This window comes from Bombus flavifrons, chromosome 1 (genome assembly GCF_040668555.2).
Source record: "Bombus flavifrons isolate JBK064 chromosome 1, iyBomFlav1_principal, whole genome shotgun sequence".
In the NCBI taxonomy this organism is placed as follows: Eukaryota; Metazoa; Arthropoda; class Insecta; order Hymenoptera; family Apidae; genus Bombus; species Bombus flavifrons.
In genome coordinates, this window is record NC_138442.1 from 14,801,107 (window position 1) to 14,828,430 (window position 27,324).

At 45.1% G+C, this 27,324-nt stretch overlaps 1 protein-coding gene across 2 annotated transcripts in view; it reads right to left on the reverse strand.

The window, feature by feature from the left end:
* LOC138178067 (heat shock 70 kDa protein cognate 4-like) overlaps positions 1-27,324 on the reverse strand; it is a 58,021-nt gene that overhangs the window by 18,749 nt on the left and 11,948 nt on the right. The window contains exon 1 of one of the 2 annotated variants that reach the window (XM_069109522.1): positions 2,368-2,451. The exons of the other annotated variant lie outside the window; for it this stretch is intronic. The gene's annotated coding sequence lies outside the window, so the exon portion shown is untranslated. Of the gene's footprint in view, positions 1-2,367; positions 2,452-27,324 lie in introns of those variants that run through there. 2 annotated transcript variants of the gene reach the window in all.

Genomic DNA, 27,324 nt, shown 5'->3' on the forward strand with positions numbered 1-27,324 from the left:
CCAGAAGCGATTTCAACGGGCTTCCACACCGTAATTGATTCGCAACGGTTATGTCACGTCGATGAGGAAACTGGTTGCTCGCTTGGTCGCTCGATCGCCTAATCGTCCGATCCTCCGCCTGATCCTTCGACTTTGCTCCTCTTGCCTACACGGTTGCGTAACGTGTCGCGCGAATTTTACATCCGACCGTTCTCATGTTCCTGACGAAAAGGTAAATTGCACAAGAGGAATCTTAATAACGCTATTTAATGAGAGAATTAAGATCGAATTATGATATAAGAAAAAGAATCCTGTGCACGCGTTACGAATACACGCATGTTGGATAGATACAGTATGGCATAATAAAGCCAGGAATATGTCAAGGTCGACTTTATTTCTTTTTTTAAGAGTACTGTATGTGTTTTACGATATGTTGGAATAAAAAGCACCATGGAATGGAGAATAGCAATTTTCTTCTTTTAGCGAGAGTCTCTCAGTTTATTGCACGTGATCATCTTAAAAGCACACCTTGTATCATCCTCGATATCAACTACTTGACCCCGTAAACTTCAATTTTAATCGTGTATTTCTAGACTATATTGAGTAATAAGAATAAAAGTTATCTGGGAAATCGTAACCATAAACTTCAAGCTACGCAATCAAGGATTATCGGTCAACCCACATCCCGAACCTCGTTTTAGAACCGCGCGCGTAAGCGATCGGACCGAAAAATGATATCATTTTCACCACGAAAGGAAACCGCATTTCCTGAGAAGTTGTGCAGAATAAATGGCGAGCGCGAGTCGTTGAATCGATTCTAGAAAAACAAAATGAAAATACGCCGATGGCGAAACGTGACTGTTGTCGCGCTTTAAGGGCGAGTCCTTTGTCGGCCGAGAAACATGAATGAAACTTCGATTACGTAAATACGAGGCCATAACGTGGCATGTTATACGATTAACTATAGTAAGAAGTGTGTCGAGCCACGCAATTAAGGGGCGCCGTGGTTGTTAGCGACGAGAGCTCAGCGCGTCAGTTAGCTTTCAAAGAAATCACCTCCGGCTGAAAATGACGGATAAGACCGCGAGGTCATGAGAATCCGCGATAAATGTGGAATAAAAACGCGACTTTCTGACGAACGCGAGCGAGAGGTACTACTCGTAGCTCGTCGGATGCGAGCGTTTACTTTACGCCAGAGTTGGCGCTTATCGACCGTCTTAAAACGCGTCTCTGAAAATGTAGGTGAATTATGGTAATTCTCGCCGATAAAGGCAATATCGATGGAAACTGGGAAAGAAGACATAGTACGATGAGCGGGAGCACTTTGCTGTTTTATTCCGATCTATAGTTCGTCAGGCAGCCAATAGAATCGTAAATGATATTCATTTGTAACATTGTGCGCCGTTGAATATGACGTCGAGCGAATCCAGTATCAATACTTTGAAGAACGGTATTCCGATGATGGTTAATTCTTGATTATCCGCCGTTGGAATAATAATTCCTGCCTTTCTATTCATCGTCGACCACCAACCGCGTGAAAAACGCATCGAATCAACACCATCGGAGAACAATAGCCTCATCGTGAAACCGAACGTTTCGTTCATCAATCGAAACTTAAGAAGTGTACGGAACCTTCCGATAGCAGGACAGAAACAACGTGTGGAAATAATCGTCCGCAATTCCTCGAGCTTGTACTCCCTGCTGTTCGTAAAATAACCATAAAAAATCGAAACGAGATCGCGAACGTAACGAACGGTGATATCGAACACGAGTTACGGTTGCATAATCGCGCTTGAGCGTTTCCTCGAGCGATTATCGTTCGCAAGGACGCCGCGAGCGTAACTCCTGTAGATCGCGGATTACGTATAGCAATGGGAACTGCGCGTTCCAATTCGTCGTTGAAACGCTCGAGTTTCGAAACGGGTAAGGAGCTTCATCTTCCGAAATTCTCGGATCAGGAAGATCGACGTTGGCTTAATCTCTGGCAGTTTCTTAACGTTCCTTGCTTGCAAGTTTTCGCGAATCGTGAATAGCAACTCACATAGTATAACTTTCAATGTGAAAGCTGTGGTTCCGTTTCAAGCATTTTCTTAATAAAAATTTTCATGGTAGAATTGCGTAATTTTATTCTTACGTAAAGTCATGCGTTCTCTTGTAATAGCTCTCTGCGTGATACATTTAGAATTTTTGCTTTTGAATGAAAATTGGAAGCGAAGATGAAAGAAACTGAGAATTAACGAAGAGTAAAAGGATTCGTTGAAATCTATTATTATAATTTCGAGGCAATTCGATGGAATTCTAAAGGAACGAGGTCTCCCCTCTCTTCGTCTCGTTACCGCGAATTTCCATCGTATTACTGTCGGCGGCAATGTAAACGTTGGTACTTACCTAATATCACGACCGACTATTCGGTCTATTAGCAATTACGGATAATCTCCTAGGCGATCGCTTTAACAGGCTGGAGTATTATTGCTGGAAATCCTTGCAAAGGACGCGAGAACCAACGCCGCTGAATTCGCTCCCGACCTTATTGGATTATCGTAAATGCGTCGACACAAATACACTTATTTGGAAAATGATTCTTTGTTGCGAATGTTTCGCCAGCTGTGCAACACGCGAGCGGATATTTTCATCGAGGATTTCTGATAAAAACGTCGATTCGAATCGGTGTCATCCTTCTAAAAAAAATTAATACAGATATTACATTTGCATAAAAATTGACAGCTATTGTTATAAAAAAAAATCTGAATCATAACAAATGTAATAAACAGAATCTAAAATTTCTAGAATCTCTCTTTCGTTTTTAGAAAAATTTCGTGTAATACGATAATCATGAAATTTTACAATTCAATGTGAACACCACTTTGTAAACTAAAGAACATTGCACCGAAAGGGTACCACCATCAAAGTAAGTTTAACTAATAAAGTACCGGTAATGTTTTTCTTTTCTTTTGTCGCAAAAATAGCCGATCCACCGATCGCTAACCAATGAAATTTCGTTTCGGGAACGAACAGAGAGCAACGCGCGTACAGGGGCTCATTATCGAGCCCTATGTCCGCGTGGAGGATGCTTAATATTTAACGAAGTATCGGTAACAGCCCTTCTAACGCGGCACCCTTTAAACCCGTGGCACAATGATCCTCTCTGCCGCTCCCAATGGAAACTGGAAAATCCAATTTCTGGACGAAACAGTCGGTAAAATCAGATCCGAATTGGAATCAATGATCGATGCGTCATCGTAGAGGGGTGAATACTTGAGCGTGACCGCGCGAGCAGAGTAGAGAACGCGCGCAGGGTCCGTCCGACGACTAATTAGTATTTTGACGTGGATATCCGCGATGGATCTCGCGTATCGTTCCTGGACCCGCGTGTCACGCGAATCCGATGCGACACTGTTCAACCCCCGCGTCAACCTACACTGTCGAACCTATTTGCAAATTGCTTTTGCCTCGACTGGTGGACGCGCGTTGGTCTGATTGGAACTACGAAATCCCAGTACTATGAAGCAGAATCGATGAGCAAGACGGGGTTAATATCGCGAGGGTTCGTCAACCCTTGTCACGTTACACGGCTTTGGAATTTTGACAAACATTCAAAATCCATTTCGTTACTAGAATACATAAATGTTTCCATCTGACAAGTTTCATTCGCAAGAAACATTTTCCAATTACCGTTGCACGCATAATGTTTCTATTAAATTATACTTTGGAATATAAGGATACCGCCTCGTGTCTCCTATCAGGATCGAGAGAACATCGCGTGTATGTGGTTTAACATGCCTTCGATCGCTGCTCTTTTTCAATTTAAGTGCTTTATATACCTTCCATGCCTCGCGCATGCAGAAGATTGAGCGCATAAACTCGTACACGCGCCGCGTATCTTGTCGCAGTCGAGAGCGTCTATTTATTAAAACCGTGGCGCGATAGCTGGCACACGTGTTTCGAGCAACGAGGCGATATCTTGCGATGATCGTAGTTGGCGAACGAGTTCGCGTTTCCTGTTGTACGCTGCGTAAAAGAATTCTGACGATCTCGTTAAACATATGTATGTAAAAACTTTGATCGTTGTTTCCCAGTTCAAGAGAATCGAATTGACGAAGTTTGAAAGAACCGATGTCCTCGATTAACAAAAATGCGTTTCAGAGGCGATTAGTTTGTCATATGATCCTTCTGTATTCGTGTCGCAAATATCAATGTCGATATTCCAGAAATCGTGAGTCACCGGACCGTGACTAATCCGTCAATTACCGGTACCGTCACGTTGACGAGAAAAAGACAATTCATTGAACAGTAGTAGCTTTTCTGATGTCGCGAGATGATTGGATTCGCTCGATCGTAGAATATATACAGCCGACAAGACTAATGAATCAGTCAATGAAACAAGTGAGTCGTGTGTTTGAACAATGACTCTCGTTACCGATGATGTCATCGTGTGCTTCGCCATTAACACAAATTTAAAAAAAGAGAGAATCGTTTCGAGGAATGGCGTCAAGCGTTTTCCTCGTAAACATGCCAAGTCGTAATTTTTAAATTCATTCACCGAGGCAAAAACAGGATATCGAACGTCGAGAATGATTAGGTGTTCACGCGTTCTTTAAGAGGTTTTCAGTCACAGGTAGGAGAAACGAGCCATGAAATATGACATCATAGTCGGAGTTAAAAAAAAAAAAAAAAGGATGGAGGAAAGAAATGCAAAAACCAGTCACTACGACGCAAGATCCTCTGTGATATAAGATGGCCGTGTTGAACAATTCTGAATACATGTAGGTATACACGCAAGCAAATACAGGTTTCTATAGGTCATTCAGAAAATGCGTGCCTCCTTGATATGAATCATCTTTACTACACTGCGTAAAGCGTTACACAACCGGTTCCAGCGTACAACTTTTTCCTCTTTTTATCGCTTCTTGATCGCATCGGTCGTACGATTTATAAAATAGCCTTTTCTCACTTAATTACCATAAACCTGTATCCATCTGATTGTCATAATATTCACGTATGCTTTAAATGTAATACATATTTACATATATACGTGCGAGAAGGATCTTTGACGGCGAAATTGACGTTCAAACGAGTCCATTTGAATTTGGCACGGGCGTCTTCCTCATTATCGCCGGTCGCATCGCGATGAAAATTGGACGCCACCGTTGTAAACGAACACTCCGTGTAACGGTACAACGAATAAATTCTATATAATGGCGGTCATAACAGTAACACGCCGCGAGCATAGCCGTGACTGCGCTCGTCGAAGAAATCTGCGTAATATTCAAATGTCAGCCATTCATAGTCGCATAAATCGCAGCGAATGTCAACTGTTTACGATCCTCGAATTCCACGCGGCAGAAATGGTGCGCGTTCCACGACGCTCCTCTTCTTTTTCCCAGCGATTCTTTCCCTTTGTATCGTGTGTGTGCATTACTGTGCATCCGCGAAAGTTGCGTAAGCAAACTGGAACCGGACGAAAATGTAGGATGCCTGGCGTCGCCGACGAACAACCTCCGCGTCTCTCGGCCGCGTAACGTTTTCAACCGGTGCTGGTCTTAATGATAACCGTGCAGGTATTGCCATGAGAGCGTCGTTATCTTTACAACGCGCACACACAATTGCCGTAACAGTTCCGACCTCTTTTTCCATTCTCCCGGCGCGTTGCGCGCAAGTGTTTCTAGAACAAGCGCCCCTGGATTCGCAGATTCGTAAATGCCTCGCATTCTTCTCGTTCGAGCACACTGGATAAACTTGAAAAAAAAAATAAGTCGATTGTTTAAAAGTGGAATCTATCGTGGGTCAGTACCACAGGGTCCTTCGAAAAGCTTGTAGTAAGCCAAGTATCTAGAAACTTCGTCGCGTTTCCACGAACAGAGAAGTATTCGTTGCTGAAAAGAACAAGAGCGTCTTGGACTGCAAACCCGCTGCAATCCGACCACAGTTTTACGAGAATTTCGAATAACATGCGCCAATTGTAAAGGAAAATACGTTCATCGTGTATCCGATGAGCAAGCCTGCAATAGAACAAGTTCATCTTTGATGGAATTTCTTCGAATCAATCTCGATGAACACGGATTTTCGATTGAAGAACATTCGATTCGCGTTTAAGCGGCCGTATTTCCAGGCTACCTGCTGCGAAACCATCGCGCACCACTGTTTTCACGCGCGATATGTTCCGCCGCGTTTCGGTATCGGCTGAAACAATTGTGTATTCAATTATCGTAACGTTCCATGTCTTATCGCACGGTACTTGACACGTACCACGGCGAGATTACATTGCTCCGCTAAAAGTTGTCGCGTAGAACGTGAAAACAGTCCGGATATTACCGGTGGCTGGTCCTCTTACCGCGTAGTTCTCGTCGAACGGGTATCGACTCTAGCCTAGATTTAAAATCCAACCCGTCATCGAGTCGTTCTTCGGCGTTAACCTGTCCGCTTCTCTGAAATCAAGTTTCAGCAACCTCGTACCGATCACACGACCATCCAGGCTTTGCATATTAAATTTCCTGGAAAAATAATTCAGCGTAGCGATTATTTTAATCGGACGTTTCGTTATTTTGCTCGACAAACAGTCTAGCTGGGCCAATTTATGAATATTTACATCGCGTAAAAATCCATGAATATTCACTTATACGTACAAATCGTAAAGTGAATTTGTTGGACTTACTGTATCGTGGAAACAGACGCATATACGTAGATTTAGGAGAAAAATGGTAAATGTTGCAAGGCGCTTCCCGGTTGCAGTTTCTATATAAATATTTGCTACGATTCGGTTTCGTACGCAATCCCTTTCGCTTACAGCTATTCGTAACGTGCATTTCTGCGAGCATCTAGCACTCTAGATACGGAGTTTTCTACGCGGTTTTGATGGTCGTAGTTTTGTCGACCACTTATCGAAGCTTCGTATGCGATGGATGTGGCTCCCTGCCACGTATTACGAATTTCAATGCTGTATCGTAGCGATTAACTTTCAAAACAGACGTTGCGGTTTACTGCGCTATGCGTTTAGCCGTCATGCCATGATTCATAGGAGAGCACGACATCACTGTCATCGATTAGAATGTCTACGATGTTTGCTTCGTATGTATGTCTTAGGAAGAAAATTTTTCTCAGTATCGAACCACTTCCTTTAACTATCATTGAGAATATCATTAAATTCATCGATGCAGAAAGATCGGAGAAAAGAGATGATCTGACAAGGTATTTAAATAATCGAGAGATATATTTTCCTGTTGTATCTGTTACCATCTAGCGGAATTAATTCTACCGTCGCACGCTTGAAAGCCTTTATCATCTAATTCGTGCTTACGAAACACGCTAACGGATACACGAGCATTCCAACTTCCGTCATTTCCCACAGTCGAAGCTCGTGGTCATCGATGCAACCAGTTGCTCGCGTCACCGTAGTTCGACCATGAAAAGTGCGCGCGAACTTCTGCGTTTCTGCCATCGAAGTTGTAACCGAAAGCAGCACGCAAGAAACAGTGAATGAAATCTGAATCAAAGGGAAGTTCGAGCCATGCAGATTGTCTATCGCTTATATCAATCGTGGGGACTTTCTGTGAATCCGGTGAAGCGTGTCGCCACCGTGGAGACTGTATCCTCTGTTTCTTATCGCAATACCGATAAACCACGAGCTGTCCTCTTTCACGTATGCAATATGCGGTAAAGCTCGAAAAAAATTGATTTTATAGCGGCTTTTTTCTTGCGTTTTCACGGTAGAATCGATAGCATTAATATTTTATCGTCGCTAGCGTGGGAACTAGTTTCACTTTTTCTATAGCGAAGTGGAAATTCCATCTTCCGCTCTATTGACTCGTATTCCGCGTGCTCTGTTTCTTTTTTATGCTGTTCGCTGACAATGAATGTAGCCGGCCGCTCTTACCCGCTTCCCTCCTGCTCCTTTCTCGTCTCGCCTTCCTTCTTTTTTTTCATTGCTCATTCGTTAATTGGTTTCGCTTCTGGAGTAAATATTGAAGAATCACTGTTATCGAGTGCGGTGAAACAATTGCGCCGAAAAGTTCCGTTACTAGGTCGACGTGAAAGAATTACTCGATTTACGGACGATCAAACAGCAGGCACGTTTCTTGTCCTGTACACGCGATATAGTTGCGATCGAGCAAACGATAGTACGTGCACGATGTTACGCCAACGATTGCTTTATCATTTCTGTCCTTGTTTATTTGCGGCGCCTATCTTATTCTTTGTTTAACTTTCTTGCCAAAGAACTTTAGTAGTTGCCGATTTCTATTTTTACTACGTAAGGCTCGAAATTTTGTTCGCAGTTTATGTTGACGTGGCAAATTTTTTCCCTAACTCTTTCAATTCCATAATTCACAAAACCTTTTCCAATTCAAAATTCTTCTAAAATAATACATTTTCATGAGTGAGCATTTCTGCATACCAAAATAGCATTTGATTCATCGTCGGCTATCATCATTTTGCATTCCTTCATTATCATCTACATTCTTCGTGTGTAGTAAAATAATCCACTACCGACAGCTTTCTAAAATTATCCAACACCAAAGCATCCTCTGCGCAATCTCCCAGAAGAATTCCATTTATCAATTATTCTCACAATCACCACAATGATGGCGCAATCAACGAGCGATCCCGGTCTCGAACGGGAAAAGCATTGTTCCCCTTTTCCTGGTGCAGCTCTTCGCAACACAGGGCGGCTCGCTGGCTGACCATGCGCGCATACCGACGCATCTAAAATTACTTACCGGATGCTACGCGCGCCACTGTCGGTTGCGCAATCGGCCCATGCGTATACGTGCGCGCGATCGCTCGCGCGCCAAGTCGCTTCTCTCGTCGTCCTGACTGTGCTCGTCATCGCGTCAGCTCCCTTTCGCGTGTTCCCCCGTACCTGCTGCGATCGTGACTCAATCGCGAAGGCACGTACGACTAATTGCTCGTTTGCATGAGAAAAAGAGGTTTCCGGTGCTGGTTATCCGATACGAATCGAATTCACCGGTTAGTCGTGGTGAACGGTAAAGATCGACAAGGTTCCGCTCGCTTATTAATATGTAATTGTTCTTTTTGTCCTTCCCTGCGTGTTTTTGCGGGGGGCTCGTTGCAGCAATATGGCGATTTCTATCGACGAGGAGTTTTTTAATCGCAGAATTTTACTTTGTGAAGCTCGACGCGCTAGTCGCGGAACGTGCTTTTCAAGGCCTCGACGAACGATCCATTTTGGCGTAACGGAAATAATTTTTCCACATGCATGCAATGTGGTTTTTCGTCCCTCTCCTTTCTTGGCTTTTGGTTTTCAGATGGACATTGCAGAGCTGCACGCGCGGTTTTAAATGGCGACGTTTGTACGAGAAAATAACGATTGAAAGAAAATTGGTATTTTTGTGGTCATGGAAAGCGGATTCTACGTCGCATTTATAACGGAAAAGATGAAAAGGAGGCAGATAAAAAGGGACATGCTTTAATACGGCATATAATGCAAGATAGAAACAAATGCCTTCAACTGTGTTATTTACTACCTCGCTGAAGAAACAATTGGATAGTTGTACAAAAAGATGCAGAAAGAAATCGATGGTTGCATAACCAAGGACATTCGGAGTCACGAACAAAGCGGAGAAAAAGACGTAGTATTCGTTTCTAAGTCTACAGTCTACGAAATTAGTATGAATAACGTTTCAAAGTAGCGACCAGAATGATCAAATAATAAAACACGGAGCGAAATGGCAACGAAAATCAAAAGAGAGCAGGGAAAATGTTGAAAAAGTTGTATCAATCGGATCGAATCTGTTTTTCTCGGTGGTTGGCTTTCAAGCAATTTCCTGATGAAACACGAGCGGAAGCGTAGCCACATCAAACGATAATCTTTGGAGCGTTTCGGTTCTGACACTGAGATTTCGCATCTTCGTGCTCACTCCGCGCTATTTCGTATTCAACATTGTTATGCGACCGGTACTCCTGGCGTTACTTTCACGCATGAAATAACCACATAGTCGAGCCGTGCTTCAATTGCATAATTCGGTACGCAAACAAGCACATCGTAATCCTTCGGATTCGCGTGTGGAACGAAGACCATGCTGAGAGGAACGTGGCGAGTCAAGGGACGAGAAACAGAAGAGAGAAGGACGAAAAAGACAACGAGAAAGTCAGGAGGCAAGATAGAAAGAGGGAGATGGAAATGAGTACACGGAGAACGAGGTCGGATGATCCACGCACGATGAAGACGATCGAGTTAAGCCAGTCGAAATCGCGGATCATAAAGCTTTGCGAGAAGCACGCTGGTCGGCGGAGCGTTATTCATAAGCGAGCGTTGTGTCGTCGTCTCGCTTGCAAAACAGGAAAACACGTCACGCGGTTGACGTTAATGTGATTTGCAGGAATCGCTCGAACAGATACGTGTGCCAGGATAAAAAGCGGCCGACGGAGGGTGGAAGAAGAAAGACGCGGGAAAAGAACGAAATTTCTGCTATTGTTGTCGAACAAACGACAACTGTGTAGAACAGAGGGGAAGAAAGAGACGGAAGTAGCGAGGACACGGTTGAATTTTAGCGCAACGTCGCATCTTCCACGCCGCTACTCGAAGACAGACGCCACATTGTCTCGGAAGGATGTGAAGCCAAGTAGAAAGGGAGAGAAGTGTGTCTTTTTGAACTGTGGGGCCGTGAAGCGATTACAAGTTAGCTCGTACGTCGTGTGTCAGCCCCGATTTGCCCTTGAACTGCGGGAAAAAGCAGAAAAAAGACCATCAAGTTGATGAGGAAAAGGGAGCGACTGTGGCAGAGAGCAAGGCACGAAGAAGAGAGGAAATGAGAGAAAGAAAATGAATTATTCCCTGTAACGGGAAGTTCGGGGAACCATGATCGACCATACGGCGCATATGCAGAACGTAGAGCGCACGTGCACCAGCCTGCGGAGGTTTTTCGTTCGCTGCATCGCGTATGCACAAAACTCGACGTTAACTGGTGCCAGCTTCGATATACTCCGCACGTACCAGCGATGTATCGTCCGATCGTGTTTCCAAAGCGGGGAGAAAACTTTTCACCGTGGGGACTTCATCCCCGGTACTAACACCCCCTTGTTCACCTTTATGGAAAGTCACAAGCCTGTTCAGTAACTGCCTGTACGTAACTGAATCTCCTGCTTTTTTCGTGGAACACCGAGTGTCCTGATTCCTCGCGTAACTTCCACCTGGGCCACATTACGGAAATTCTGATCGAAAATCCAAGCTTAGGCGACGCGGCAGAGATTTACGAACGCGACACGCTGTCAAACAATATCATATTGCTATTCTAACCATAGAGAACTTTTTTCTTCAATCGGCTCGCATAAAAAATTTCATTCAATGTACCGTAGAATGAAATTGAAACTATTGAGGATTCTCTTGCATCATTATCTCGATAACAAATATTCTTTCTAGAAATAGAAGCAACGAAGGTTTTATCGTTTCAATTTTTGTCGAAATAAAAACATCCGGTAAAAAGAGACAAAGGACAATCAAGTTCAGAAAGGAATTCCTACGAACGCGGATGATAGTAGCGGGAAACTTTGAAACATCATCCATTAATAAAACAACCGGGAAAAATGTTCCTCTCTGAGCAAGCGATAACGACCGCTCGCGTATTTTTCGCGCGATGAAAAATGGACGAAGCTGCAAACCGGTACGTCTCTCGGAGCTACCCTCGGAGGATTTACGCGAGAAGATCCAGCAGCTTCGCGGCATACGAGACGGGAGTGCGAAATCTGCCGGAACCGGAAAGCGTGTCATCGTCTGCATATCAACGAATGCCGTGCGCGACGTTGCCGGGAAGGATGCGAGGGATGCGCTTTAATAGTGGTGCATTTCCAAGCAGACGGTGTTGCGGTGCGACGATGTAGATGGCCGTACACCATAATAAACGTACGTGTTCGCGCGGCGAGGAGGTGCCGTATATCCATCGGCAATCGGCTTGCCGTCTGCTCTGTCAGAGTGCTCTTCTTTTATTTAATATCGCGGTTAGACGACCCCTTCTCGATCCTCCACGCGGAAAACCGTCTCACGACGCTTTTCCACAATACGACGCTCGTGTTTCTTCCTCTCAACACGATGCTACTTGGCTGAAACGTGAATACAGAATCGTTGATACACCCTCCGTGCGAGTCTCCACTCTCGAGAATATATATATAGGCATCACAGCGGAAGAAGACAAGTAGCTTTTATTATTTATAAATTTTGTAGCCGACAGAGATTTCCAAACAGTAGACTCGCTATAGGAATCGATAGTACCACGTTAGTTTTCAATCGCAGTCTTTCGGAGTCCAAACTAATCCAACTTCACTTTTTGTAGATTTCTTAATCTCATTATCCAGATGCACGATTAATGTAGAACATTAAAAAAAAAAGGAGTTTTACTCCAGTTTTGGAGTTAATCAATATATGTAGCTTTTGAACGGCTCATTACACAGATGAACTTTTCTCAAACTTCATCACCCAACTACCACCCACGCTACCATATTATCTTCAATAATCTTAGTCGGACATTCCATCATCGTCTCAGCATATAACGCCAGATAGTCATCCTCTCCTCTCTCCATTCCAACAACGGTTAATCCATCACGCAACGCGACTGCGGAGAAGCTGGTACCACAGTCAACTCGAATTACATACACGGTTTCCACAGACGTAGCAGAATCGTGTTCGCGGAACAAACACATCTAGTTAAAATGCAGGGAATCGGTATTTCGTCGATGAATGGTCGTCGATTTTTATTGGCGCTCCTCGGCGCATTCGTGGCCCCGTTTCAGGAAGTGCACTCCTGTCCATTGTTAAGTAGATTTATACGATGCAGAGATGACTATCGGAAACCGCGTTCGTCGAGCGCTCGTTGCATTCCCATCCCTCTCCCTCTCTCTCTTTCTCACTCTCTCTCTCTTTTTCTTTATCCCTTAGAGAGATCCTTTAGTCTCCGTTCATTTTCCCCCTTCGCGTTCCATCTTCTCGTTTTCCGCGTTCGTTTCAGAGCGATGGCCTTCACGCGCGTATTTCGTCCTGTTTCCTCTCGGCTCACCACTTTTTTTTCGGTTGATCCAGAGCGTCGAATTGTCCGGCGCGCGAGCCACGTTTCACCGGTATGCGGGACAGCGTGAAATTTGAATGGAAAATTCGTGTTTTTGCTCCGCTGTCCGTCGTATCGGTGGGGTGCAAGTTCAGCCACAGAAGATTTACATACGCGTTTTTAGGCGTCACTCTGTTTCGCTATGGATCAGCTTATCAAACCGCGTGTCACCCGTCGCATTCATAATATATTCATTTCGATGTTGCTTTCTCGATTACCTCGTTGCATAGCATATATACACACCGCTAATAGAATTATGCTCGATGCGATGTTTTACATAGTAAACAGTTGTTTTGCAAGAAGATTGAACATTAAAAATGTGTCTTTTATTTTTGCCTCTTTTCCGAGCGTGCGTTGCAAGGAATCTGCTAACATGATATTTGATCGAGGATGACAACGAGTTTCGATTTTTTTCTCGGAAGATTGACTAGAAATACCTGAGAATCGGCAAGTGGTAAATGATGTGTCAAGAATCCTTGTGTCATTAACGACAGGCAATCAGGTGCAATCAGGTATACTAGAATAATTCCAAATTATGATGCCGTCGTGCAATACGATAATTTCGTAACCTCGTATAGTTAATTCGCTATGTGGCGTCTTGACTACGCGGAAGATGATTGAACCACGTCGATTTACTCTCTTGTGCAACTCTACCACTCTACCATTCGTTTTCTTAATTGTACAACTCGCGGAAACCAACAGAGATCTCGACAAAAAAGCTAACACGCCTCGCAAACAGAGTAATATAATTGATAAAAACGACACGACGATACGAGCAATAAAAATATGATGCGATTCACGGAAAAGTACAACGAAATTATGAAAGTTGATGGGGAAACTCGCAAATTTCGCAACCGTCTTGCAAACAGTATCGTTCGGGAGCTTCGCGACTTACGAGGACAAAGGACAACGTTCTTGAAGAGCTTTATAGTACCGTAAGTTTGGCAACTAACAATTTCTCCGTCGTGCACCCAACTGCAATAAGAATGATTCGCCATTCTCTTTCTCCCTCGTTGAGATTCCGTGTTCATCGTTTGCCGATATTTCGAAAGTAAACTTCTGCGAAGCAGCGCCCGCAGAATCTAATGAGACTCCCCGCTTTCTCGCTTGGTTTTCTTTGCAGTTTTCCTTCCCTGTCGGATCTCCTATCGAAACTCGGCTTAAAGGTTGCCAACCCTAATCTTTCATGCTTTCCTAACTTTTATTTTATTCCCGTCACCGCGTAATTTTATCCGATTGGACACGACGTGTTAGGATAATGGAATTAAATTTATCATTAAGTTTTACCGATTAAACAAGGATTGTGAAATTATAGAACTGCGCTATCTCCGTCGCAGATTAATTCGACACAGTCGAAACTAAAATTGCGTTATCTGTGCAACAGATTAATTCGGCACGGTCGAAACTGAAATAATTTCCGTGAAAATAGGAGGACACTGCTCTGTGTATATAGTACTTTGAATATATGGAACTTGTTCCAACACCATTGATAATTAAATATTCGAAGAATAAATTATTCCGGGACTCATTGTGTTTCGCGGTCTCACACAGTAAACACTGATGAATGAAACATTGATAAAGAAAAGAATTTCATCAAAGTGACTTGCGCTATTAGGAATTCAATTATGGACGTTCACTTTCTTACCTGCTCCAAGCGAAGAATATGATATCGAGAACGTTTTCTAAGTTGAAACTTCTGAAGCTTCGGTACACGTACAGACGAAACGAATCTTAAATAAATCTTAAGTAAATTTTTCTTATTGGCGGAGGCACGCGCCACGAACGAGCAATTAAGTCTGACCACGGAGAGAATACCGTTTCAATTCCTTAAAGGAGTCCATCTTTTCGGCGCGTAGACGATCTTTTAATCCAAATTAATGCTTTTAGCGAAATTGCATGAAAGCCTGCAACGTGGCTGTCCTTTCTAGGTGCTCTTCTCTCTGCCTCATTCTCCTTTCTTTGTACATCTCCTTGCTTCTTCCTTTTCCGTTCCGTTCTGTTTGTGTCCCGCGATCGATAATTTTATTCCACACCGTATTCTCCTTCGTTCACTCGCGGTTGACTGAATTTATCCAGTTCGCGAATTGACCTACTTCCCAGGGCCCAATTTCATCAGAAAAGAAAAGGAACTCTAAGTCTTTTACTTCTACTAACATCTTTGCTCGCTTAAGATCTATCGCGAACCCTATTAATAACGTTCTCTTCAATTCGTAAATTCCTTTACACAGTTTCACCTTGTTTGAGGATCAACACGTGTTCGCGAAAAGCCATTGACTTTTCTGATATTTCTCCGCTATTTGTAACGCTGTATTCGACTATGCTTCTGTATCACGATACAGTCATAGACAGAACAGACGAAACTATCTGAACGTCAAAGCTTAGCTCAGTGCCAGCGGGTCCCGTTTCTACTATCTACGAAATGCCTGTAGGGTCGAAGTAAAATCCACAAGACAGATTTACTGATAAGTTAAATAACAGGATGAAAAGCCGTATCCGATTTCGCCTCATCCTCGAACCTTCTCCTTTTCCACTATATATTCCTTTCAGCCATCATGCAACAGCGATATCCTCGCGTGGAAAGGACAGAAATTGCGATCCTAGAATCGTTTCGTGCTCGATGCAACGCAACGGGATAGAGCGGAGATCGCTCTACAACCTTCGTCGTGCTTATCAGCGAGCCAGCAGCGACTCCAAAAGGAGTGGGACGAAGAATTCATTGAACTCTAACTGGCACTAGAATGGAGCGATTTAGCGCGGCCGCGTACACGGCCAGGCCGATCCAATGCGGTTGTAGTCGAAACGGGAGTACAGAGCAAGAAAGAGAAAGAGGGAGACCAGGCTGTCATTCCCTTCGATCAAGAGACCGTGCTTTCATCCAGCTCATTCCGGAGATCGTTCGTTTGGTCGTCCCTAATGCCAGAGCAATGACCTTGCAGCATTTCACCGTGCAAACTGCAATTCGTTCAGCCGTCTCTTTTCCTTTCTCGCTATCTAGGTATTACGCATCTCTGTCTTTCTAGCCGGCTCACGGTACCCTCGCAGCTGGAGATACACTGCCACGGTCTCTTGTGCAATCTACAACCGCTGCAACGACCACTCGAGTGTGAACGCAACGGGGATCGGACTTGATCGTTTTAAAGATCGAGAGATGGACTTAAAGAGGATATGCCGGATTTGCTTCGCGGTGCGTTCCTTTCGGACTCGTCTTTCTGCGTAATTTATAATTATAAACTGCGATTGCGCCGACTCTTATTTTCATTTGACCCCATTGGGACAGCGGTTGGGTCTCGATCTCTTTTTTTTAAATCACGATATCCCACGGTCGAATTCTGTTCATCTGAATTTGTTGAGAGATTCATACGTGAAAGTTCTTACAGTAAGATTTCACTAATTTTTCTCATTACCCATGATTTTTCAGAGAACAGGAGTTTGCGTTTGGATAAGGAGACTCAATCGCCAGGAACGACGAACACAGAAACTACGAAATACACGATACATATACACAAATAAAGTGAAGAAGATTAAAATCCATCTTTTAGTTTGCTTCATATTTTCGAGACGAGCATATAATAACCACTTTCTCGCGTAATCGGACACCAAAATTGTTGGTGCCTGTTCTTTCGAGGAGGTTGTTCGTCGAGCAGATTTACATGGGAGAAAACAACCGAACAGATAATACGATTTGCCGGTGATGGTATCGCGTTTAATCAGGCCACGTGACAGGGAAACGTTTCTCGCGAGAACGAGGAACGCGTTCCTTCGCTTTATCCAGGCCGCTACAAGGAGAAGCCGCGTTTACCACGTTTCGACGTTTCATTTCGCGCGAGAGGCGAAATCGGCCGGTTATTTGCAGAACCGTGCAACTTGATGAATACGAATTCCAGGGGATCGCGAGCAATTTCCGCCGCGCACGGCAAAACAGAGATTGCGATTCCAACGTGAATCATCGAGCGTGAGCCGCGGTGCCGTAACTTATCGAACCACGTGCTACCGAGGAGCCGAGGATTGCATTCCAGCGAGTCGAGAGAGCTCGAATAGTTTTTGCTCGAGTCGGCTGGTTGAATAGGGTTGAACGCGGGATACCTGGCTGAGCGACGCGTCGTCGTATTCGCCAATCAAGCTTCTTGTCGTCGACCACGTTTCCTGGACTCGTCACCCTGTGGTGGAAAGCAGTGGACCGCGTCTCTGCCACGAGCCTGATTACGATAGCGATGGAGACAAAAAAGAACCGCGCGCTGGGTATCGGTTCGAAGGAGATAAAAAGCAGGCAGGGAAAACGAGAAGGGAGAAAACGAAGGGAGAATCGGTTTGCCAACGGGGAGCTCTTGCTGGCTGGCTGGCGAGAGGATTGGCTCTGGACGTTCTCCGACCCGATCCTTAACGAACCTTTAATGCCTAGACTGGCACGGTGACGAAGGGAGCTACGATGATCCCGTGGCCGCGCCGCCCGAAAGCGACACCGAATTCCCCGGCATTTAACCCGGTGCGTTAACCTTTCTGAAACCGAAGCAATTGCACTCATTGTCCGGGAACGATAGCTAACGGAGACGTAGGATAAAGTAAGGCGAAGTAAGAGGGGTGAAGAGTACGAGGATTCAACGAAGGGGCGACGAGAAGGAAAGGATAGGGAGACTTCTCGGCTCTCCGAGTTAGGCGGAATGAAAAGGGGCAGCAGGATGAGTGATTCAACGTTTAATTGGACGTGTAATTTTTTACTAGGCTGTCCGTTCCGTGCGGTATGCGAGTGTAGATGTAACGACGCGCAGGGTGTCAGGAAAGAAAGGACGCGAACCAAATGAGCAAAGGTAGGGATCATGCGCGACATTTTCCCCTTTGCATGGGTGTCGTTTTGTTCTACGTGGTCGCTGGGAATCCGCACCGTAGGTATGCGTGTCACGCGACACCCGTGGAAGGTTAACAAACACGGTCACCGCTAATTGACTTTTTAACCGCTAATTAAGCCCGCGACGAGCTCGACCGCACGAAGTCGTTGCGTCATTGCATGGAGGAGAACATTGCTGGAACGGCTTTCGACCGCGTACACTTTTCCACCGGGTTTCGAGTAACTGGGTCGGACCTTCGAGTAACTGAAACTGTCCGTGTCGTTTGTCCCACGAAAGACAATGATACACACGGAGCCACTTTCACTGTTGTCGCGACTCTATAGCATCGAAATTGCCGCCTCTTATTTGGGACAACGATGTTCTTTCAAACTGAATTCGAAATTACACATACACAAAAGAGTCGATGGGCGCTGCTTCGAGCGATGCTCGAGGTGCCTCTGACTACGTCTCGTTACAGAATTAACGATGGCGTCATCGGCCCCTGGAGTCACAGCCGTCGATAAATATCGATGTCCGCCGGCAACTCAATCGTGGCCAATGACACGCAGCACTTTCGATCCGCGCGCGTACTTGAGAATGTGGGTTAATGGACGCGTCGATCCAGCCGTGCATCAAGCACTTGTTTTTCGGACAGAGAAAAAAAGTTCGCACGGTCCAGTTGCCTCAAGGCGAGCCAGCGGCCATCGCGACGCATCGCCGACGAGCGCACAGGTGCACGCCGAGAATACGCGGAGCCACGGGACTGACCCCGTTAACGGGGCCCTCGGTGCGTGTACAGGCGCTTGTAGACTGTCAGCAGCGTGGAATTAGCCGTGTTACGAAAGGAAATCGAGCGAGCGGCCTCTCTGCTGACCGAAACTCTCATCGTGACTGGACGAGCAGCAAATATTAAGATACGCACAATATCTACCGTTACGCAAGACTTTTTACTCGAAACCAGACAGCCATGCATAATCCACTCCGCGTAAAGTAAATCTTTAAATCACCCGAACTCTTTTGGTGAATCTCCAAAGCGAAACTATATCGCGCATTTCTCACGTATTATAAATCTGACAGTTTCGTATTCAGAGATTTTACGACGTTCGAATGCTGACGATTGAACCCGTGCAGTCTGTCATTCGACGTAATGGAACGCAGAGAAGTGATTAATTAAGGTTCGTCGTCCCTAATTCGTCGTTGTCCGATTTACTGTGACCGCGAGGCGTTCCATACCGTGCGCTTTGCTTCAACGCGCTTAATCGGTCGATCCTGGATGCTTTCTTCGGTCATATTACGTAATTAGCGTTTGGTTCGCTTGTGCGGGCGAGGTAAGAAATAACCTAAATGAAGTCTAGGGTGGCTCAACAAGCGGTGAGTCAGTCGATTCGTGGCGACCGTTTAACCTCGGGTCGCGTTGCCCGCAATCGTTACACCGAAAAAATAATTACGCTTACGCGTGCATGCCGCCCCCGCGTGCATAGCACGGATCTTTATCGTGGTAACGTGACACGCTCGCGACCTTTACTTTCGATGCCAGCTTCGTTCTTAATTGTTTCAATTCGGGTCGTTTTCCATCGAGAAGCCTCGGGCTGCACGTAATTCCGACAAAGCGCTACGTGATTCCCGACTGTGTTTTCACTTTACACAGCCGTTCCTTAATAATTGAACAGCTCTTAAACGCTGCCACGTTAAAGCGTTACCGATGGTCGGCACGTGGTACGGACTTCGAAATCGGCGAACACATGCCGAGCGTAGCTAACGAGCTTTTCGGTCGAATCTAAATCATTGGGAATTCGACGATCGAAATATATCGAGGGTACGATCAAAGTCAGAGCGTGGATCTAAAATAGACGACCGTCAATTTTACTCGAAAGATCGACCCCTGCCATATGTATGAACATTTTATACATTTGTCGCGATCTGGCATCGCGTAAATTATGGCTGGTGGCTCTATCGTATGTTGAAATCACGGAAACTGTATACACCATCAGGGCAGAAACGAGTTCTACGGTGGTAGAGGATAGCGGTTATGGTTGAAGAGTTAGGGTAAGTGGTAAAATGAGATTCGCGTGTACATTTTTTCTTATCTGACGCGCAGGATGCGGAAGTAGACGAGAGGGTTTGGAGTAGCAAGGGTAGGACGAGCGGCCGAAGAGGCGTCGGTATATTCGCGTTCACAAAACCGTAAAATATTTCGGTCGAAGGGATATTCCGTTCATAGGTCCTCACTTTCGGTTCCGAAGAAAGGAAAAGTAAGTGGCCTGACCAAGACGGGAAAAGAAACGAGGGAGAAAAGAATAAAATGGGAGATAGATAGAAGAAAGGACAACGCAAAGGACGGCAGAAAGAGCGAAACGATGGAGAGCACGTTAGAACGAAACAAAGAAAAAGAGAACGTACAACGTGGGGGAAGAGAAAGAGAGAAAAAGAGGAAAGAGACAACGTCTGGAGAATACTGAATTGGCCGTAACATAAAGAAGCGGAAGGTACGAGAATGGCAACCCTCGTGAAGGGGAACCCATGATAACGTGCTTCGGATATAAGTACCGCGGGGAGTAGGAACGTAACTTCTTGTCCTTGCATGGCTGCGTAAGTGTACATTCTCGCAACTGCCCGCAAGAGTACGAACCACGGACAAGCCTCGCAGCACTACCAGAACGTTTCGTGTCCGCGTATTCGCGTTTCCGCGGCTGAAACTTTATCTTACTTTACGGCGAATCAAAAGCTCCGCTTTATCATCATCCTCGACCCCTATCTTTTATACAACGAGCTAACTTCGCCGACATTGTATCCAGACCGCAGAATACGCCGCTTCTTTTTCTTTTCTGGACGATGGTAACGAGTTATAAAAAGATTTTGTTCGTCCTTACTCTCTTTTCCTTTCGTTGTAAAATGCCGCTATCGTCTCGGCGGCTAGGTCGTTCGAGCAATCTTAACAAGAGTCGTGGTCTCTACTTAGCCAAATTAGATGTTCCGTCCCCGTGGGCACCGTTCTTCGTCTTCGTAATTGTCGTGTCGCGCGGAAGAGATAGAATCTATGCGTTAGAATTAGCGCTAGCTAATCGTGTTCGCGCGCGCCACCACGTCCTTCGAGGCAGCTCGCATAAAAACGAACTGGGTAATGTTTGGATCGGGCGAGAGCTGAGAATCCCTGTAAGAACAGAGGCCATTCGACCCAACGGAACCTCGTTCCGGGGTACCGAGAGGCGCGCTCAGTCCCAATTTACGTGCGAGTGTTTACGGAGCAAGATGGCGCCAGGCTGCCACCCTTACGTGCATTAATGCCGTTCCGAGAGATAGTATGCGCACACCCCCGTCTTTCTAGACAATAGACGCGATACCGTGCCCGGCAACAATGCCCGGTATGCCACGACGACGTCTACAGGAAAAGAAGACTGTCGTTGTGCTCGTGGCCGAGAATGTCGAGATGGAAGGCGATGCGTTGAAAAGAAACAACGCGGCTGGTCGCCGACGACGAGAACGTTTTCGACGATCATCCCCCGGAATCACCTACGATTCACGCGCGTGAACGAGTCTTCCCTCCAACTTCATATCTTGCAATCACGCTGCTGGAATCTGACGTTTTCTGATACGGATAGCCACCGGGATTTTTAGAGCATTTATCTCGACCCGTGATCTAAGTCGGTGAAATATGGAAGCGGAGAGTGGTTCCCAAGAACAAGGTTCGTCGATTGATGATGCTTAGTCGCGGGATGGATTACGCGCTGCATTCGTGGTGAATAATAGACCACGATGGTAAACGACATACTCTCGAGAATTTTCGCATCCAAAAATAAAGCAAGGAAAATAATTTCGTGAAAGCTGGAATATCGTTTATGATATTACAAAACTGATCGTTAAAGAGACCGATCCGAGTGATACTTATACTTGTTTCGTAAAAGTCAAGTCATCGCGTAGAGAGTCGATTTCAGCGCATAATTGCTGTAGTTGAAGTTGAAAAAAAAAGTCGATTAAGCCATGGAGTGATTATACGCAGCAGGGATCTTCGTTACACATGCATGCCCGGCTGGATATAAATCGTGGCCAATAAGTCGCTGGCTGTCGCGCGTCAGTGTACATCCTCCGGTCACCATAATCCGCAGAATGGACTGCATAATTCATTCCCTCCGTCATTGGCAGACCTCGAAGTCCAATGACTCGTTATACCGCAGCGCACGAACTACGATGATCGAATGGTAATGCCGCTCACTCGCATACTTACGGTTAAGTTTGGCACGTAACTCGTCGTGGATGGCTGTTCAACGACGCCGATTGCAATTAGCTTGCCCGATTTGTCGTCCTTATTTCCATCAGTCGCGGCTACTACGGAATCTCACATTTTTCCCGTTAATTAAACCCGTCACGAGATTGACATTCGTCCGTAAGTGAAACTGATCGATGTCGCCTCGATCTTAAACTCGTTCTTAAAGCGTTTACCTTGTTGAAATCACGAGATCTCCGCAACATCGATGCATACAAGTTTAGAAGTATTAGTCGGTGCTCGCGTGTATCGAAATTACGAGCGCGTACAGCCACTTTTCGAGTGACGTTAATTCAATTTCCTGGGAAAATTGAAGCGGCGAGATAAAATCGTTCGGTTCGAAAGCACCGTAGTCGCGCTTTTGCACCCTGCTTTCGTGTCGACGCCGCTATGACATCGCGTTTGCAGTCACGCGCTTGGAAGTTAACATAGAGGTCTAAGGGATTAGATTTATCGGTTAATCGATGTTGTAGTTTACATTGGTAATGGTAGGCATTAGGAAATAATTTTCTGCAATTAACCAAAGAATAATCGTGTAACGGTTAGCATAATATTTTCCTGATTACCTAGTTAACCGTATTTACTGAAAATTTAGGGACATTAGTCCGATTTCGTGATCAAATTTCATAAATCTATCTTTTCTTATCGATATATCACACCTTTTCCAACTGTCATCTACACGTCGCGACGTCCATTTTGTAACCTAGCGTTGCCTCCATTTTTCGCCAAGATACAGGACATTCAATCCATCCTCCGTCACCTCGTCCGCGTGGTTACAATTTCTTTCAGCCTATCCGTTACGTATCTCATCCTTCTTCCTCGCGTTTATTGCCACTCTATTCTTGCCAGACGCGCTACATCCGAAGAGCAAATACAATTTTATAGTCGATAACATGGCTGCTTGTATTTTACGATCGATTCACGACAGGGATTACGCGTCTTTCCGAGCATACATATCGGTATTATCGGAGCTGGTGTTCGACGTTTCCTAGCTTCATCCGCGAAATATAATATGCATTACTTAGGTAACGTATCTCAGTGCGAGCACACATCGGACCTAGCAGACTCTTTTCAGTCGCCGAATCTCTTATTCAACCGTAGCTGCAATTTTCTCAAACAGTCAATACTGCCACTGCCAATCTTCGCGCGGTGTTTACCTTTAATCTCGCTCGAGGCATGCGAACAGGTCTCGAGACGCGGGCCGGATACGAAACGACGCGAACGAAATTCGAAATTTCGCATGTACATTCGCGACAGTGACACGCCACTTCCTGGAATAATTTCGAAACTCGCGCAAGCGACGCTGAGATTGAAAGCTCGAAACGCCCGGGAAACATTGCTCTTGTCGAGAATCGAAATCCTTTCAACGATACGTCTATTCCGGTTCCTTTTTTTTTCTACTTTTTCTACGTACACTGTTCGTTGCCCATTTCCCCTTCGTTCTTTTTCATTCGGAATCATTCTTTCATTTCGTTCAGAGAAATCGTTAGGTCGGTCTCGAAAATGCTCGCTAGATATGCGAATGGATATGATGCGCATCACATCCGGGATACGTATCCACGTGCTCGCGTACAACGTATCCGCACGAAGAAGAATTCGCTTGCGCTGGGCGAGTACTCGCGTAAGTGTGTACGTGAATGCGTGTGTACATTGCGGCTTGGTACAACACACATCAGTGCGGCACGGCATCCTCGAGGGTGCTTCCCTCGAGGATCGGAATGCTTTGCCGCCCCCCGCGACCTCCCACCGGCTTCTGCAACCCTTCTCTGCAGCATCTCGCCAGAAAATCCAAACATTCTTTCGGGTTTATCAACTTTGCCTTTAATTCACGAGATTCCAGCCAGAGAAGAGTCAGCCAAAACCAGCTTACCGTCCTAAGAGGCCACCAGTTGTGGCCGAGAAGCAGGGACGAACAAGGCCAGACCGCTGCGTAAATATTGCTTTATAATAAACGAGGGATTGAGTACTAAGAGAATACAGAGTATGTATATACGTTCGGTGTTCTTAGAAAATTATCGCGGTCGCTCTAATAATCCTTCCCGAGTTACTATACTCGTGTCCTCTTCTTTCCCTCAGCTTCGGTAGTTCTCTAGTTCGATGGGCTTACGTGGAAATACGCGGGCGAAATCCGTTAAGTGGCCTCGCGATATTAAAAAACTGTGGCTCGTTAAAAAATACTTAACTCGGTGGAAATTGCAGTTCGCGGCAAGTTTCGCGGGAACGATCGACGGGTTCGATGGAAAGGGAATCTGCCTAACGACATCAGAGCATTAATTTCATGGGTTCTACCATGGTGGTCTGTATTTTAAAAGTCGTTATTACGTAACAGCGCACCAGCGCACTCGCGGTTGTGAAATCCTTATTGATGGTCTCCTTTCCGCTTTCCCATTTTTCTTTAATATCTTTTGATTTTTGATTTTTAATTTCCTCGCTTTCACGTTCTTCCTATACTTTTTCATCTCTTTCCTGTTTTAACGAAAATATTCAGCGACGTGCAACTCGAGAAACAACGCGCCTCCGCGCCGCTCCGTTCTCCTATTATCCTTATTATCGGTTTCAAGTGAAACAAAGTTCGTGAACTTGGAAATCCAGGCTGTCGACTTCGTTCCGCTTTATCTGCACCAACCAAACGACCGCCTAACCCAACTTACCAATTCTCGACATCCTAATCTTACCGGGATACCAGTGGCTAACGTACTTTCCGACCCGATAAAGACCGCATCCTCCACGAGATAAAGAGCCTCCGCCATCCGTCAGCTTGTGTTCGTACGCGATGTTGCCTTAAAAAACGTTTCACGTTTCGATGAATATCCCTTCGAGCAGATCTCGTCACGAACCTCTCTTTTCCACCACGTCTAATACTTTCTCCTTCCATCGCTCACGCTCTGGTTTCTTCTCGTTTCGTCTCGACGCCGGAACGAATGCGGGATCCGCAACGAATGTTCATCGATCTCCAACGGTCTTTATGAGATTCCGCGCTCGAGGAATAAATGAGAGAGGTCTGAGAGCGAGAGAGCGCTTTTAAGCGTCGCGAGCAACTGTCTGGGGCAATCGGTGGTCGCGAGCTGCGTTTTCTAGCTTCCAGACGAAGAACTTTTGCCGCTTATCTGCTACTCACAGCCACTTCGTTCGAATTATCTCGCGTCGAGGACTGAGGCGATTCTCGAGGATGTCCGTTTTGCCTACTGCCCTCGCATAAATCGTCGTTATTACTTTAAATATCCTAGACGCGGTGTCCACCAGAGATTTACGCCTTCAATAAAATTTTCAATAATACTATTTACAGTATCCATTTTCGATCGTTGTTCCTTCCGAGCGATGAACGCACAAAGATTGACATTGAGATGAAATATATGGTTTGGAACGTTCAAGAGATTAATTTTACGCAGAAGAGGCTTATTATTTTTCACGACCATGATTCGGAGTTTTGCAAGACTAAGGGTTTGGACCCTCAGAAGCAGGGAGCCTGCATGTCTGTGACACGCTTGTCGCGTGTTGTATTGATTGAATTAATTAAGTGGTCTGAGTGGGTAGAGGAACCCTACATAGATTTCCCATCGAGTACTATGTAAGCTTGTACGTGGATAAGAGTGCTGGATGAACGGACGGATGGAAACGGATTGACACGAAGTAGCCGAACATTTTTTAAGAGATCATAAGAACGAACGAATCTCAAAGATGGAGGCGAAGAAGGGCAGAGAAAAGGAGATCGACCGCAGGATATGACAGGCTTGCGAAAGTAGGCTTCCTCGTTCTGTGTAGCGACAAATGTGTGCTAGCAGGATCAATTGAACGTCTTGCGAGATGTGGCTTAGGACATAATGGGAAATCGATATCATCTTGAAAATGTGCGCATTCGGACGGATACAAGTTCGCTACATTTTGAAAGGAAAAATGGAACGAAACGCTATTCAAAGGAATTCCGAATTATATTTACTAATTTTATATTTGTTGAAGATTTGAATAACTCGAAAAGATATTTCGTTTCCTCTTTTCTCTTGTGTTAAATGCTAGAGTGAATAATTTATTGGCATCATACACCGTTTCAAACTATTAAACGATCAGGAACACAGAAAGCGACGAGCGTTGAGTACAGCACTACTGCGAGTTACACTTATATTCCTGAAACTTTACGAGGAATGAAAGAGACATTTCTTGGCAAACCACCAAGAAAAATATCCACCGAAGAAGCGCGTGTGGAGCTTTTATGACGGCGTGGAATATAGATGAATACTCTCTTGCTGAAAGGGGCCGCTCTTCAAACAGAAAAATTATCGGCATTACGATTCTCCTGGGTTACTAATAGACTCGCGATTCAGCTTGACATCGCGACCTCGCTTCCAAATAGTATCTTGCAGAGAAATTTAACGAAACTTGATATACTATTCGTTCATACTTCTCTCCTATTTGCTATAATTTAATACCATAATTATAACAATATATATTCAAAATTGTTTGAAAACTAAAAAGAAATATTTTTTGCGTACATATTATAAAATGATTTATTCCGAATGGAAGAAACCGATGCGGAAAATACACGAGTGGATAAAGATACGAACGTAGCAATAAGAATATTTTCAACATTGCTCGGCTCGCCACCAACTCGCAATACGAGCCAGTGAGGCTAAAGCCTGGCGAAACATTCGATGTAGAAAATATCGTGATTGCGATCTTCGTGCTTTGTTACGTATAGCACCAGGTCCGAACGGGGATGAATTTAATGCTCGCCCCATCACCGCCTTGCCTGGAGTCAAATCCCGAGCACCAGAGGTCCAACAGGATTATCGTAATGGTTCGCTAAGGTTCGGTGCCGGCTTTCGACCTTTGCTGCCGTTCAAAATCCTGAAACGGCTTGGCCCACGAGTTTCACGTAGTGAACTCTCCACGTGAACTATCAGGTACAAAAGCGGAGACAGTCCTTCGGTTATCAAAGTTATGCACATATATATAAGTTATATGTATATACATATATAGAATACGAAGAAGCAGCTATGCGCCAGTTACGAAATTATTCTACGGCACGACGGAGCTATTTCCTACGTTTTCCGTGTGTTACGATTTCGTTTCAGAGAGCTCTACTCGTAACGGAAGGAAATTAGTTCGAGGCGACTTTCGCCTGACAAGGATAATTATAAATACCATTAGTGTACTATGTAACAGCAATTTTACGACGTCACTTTGCATTTGAGTTATAGCGGTAATAGCGGATAAT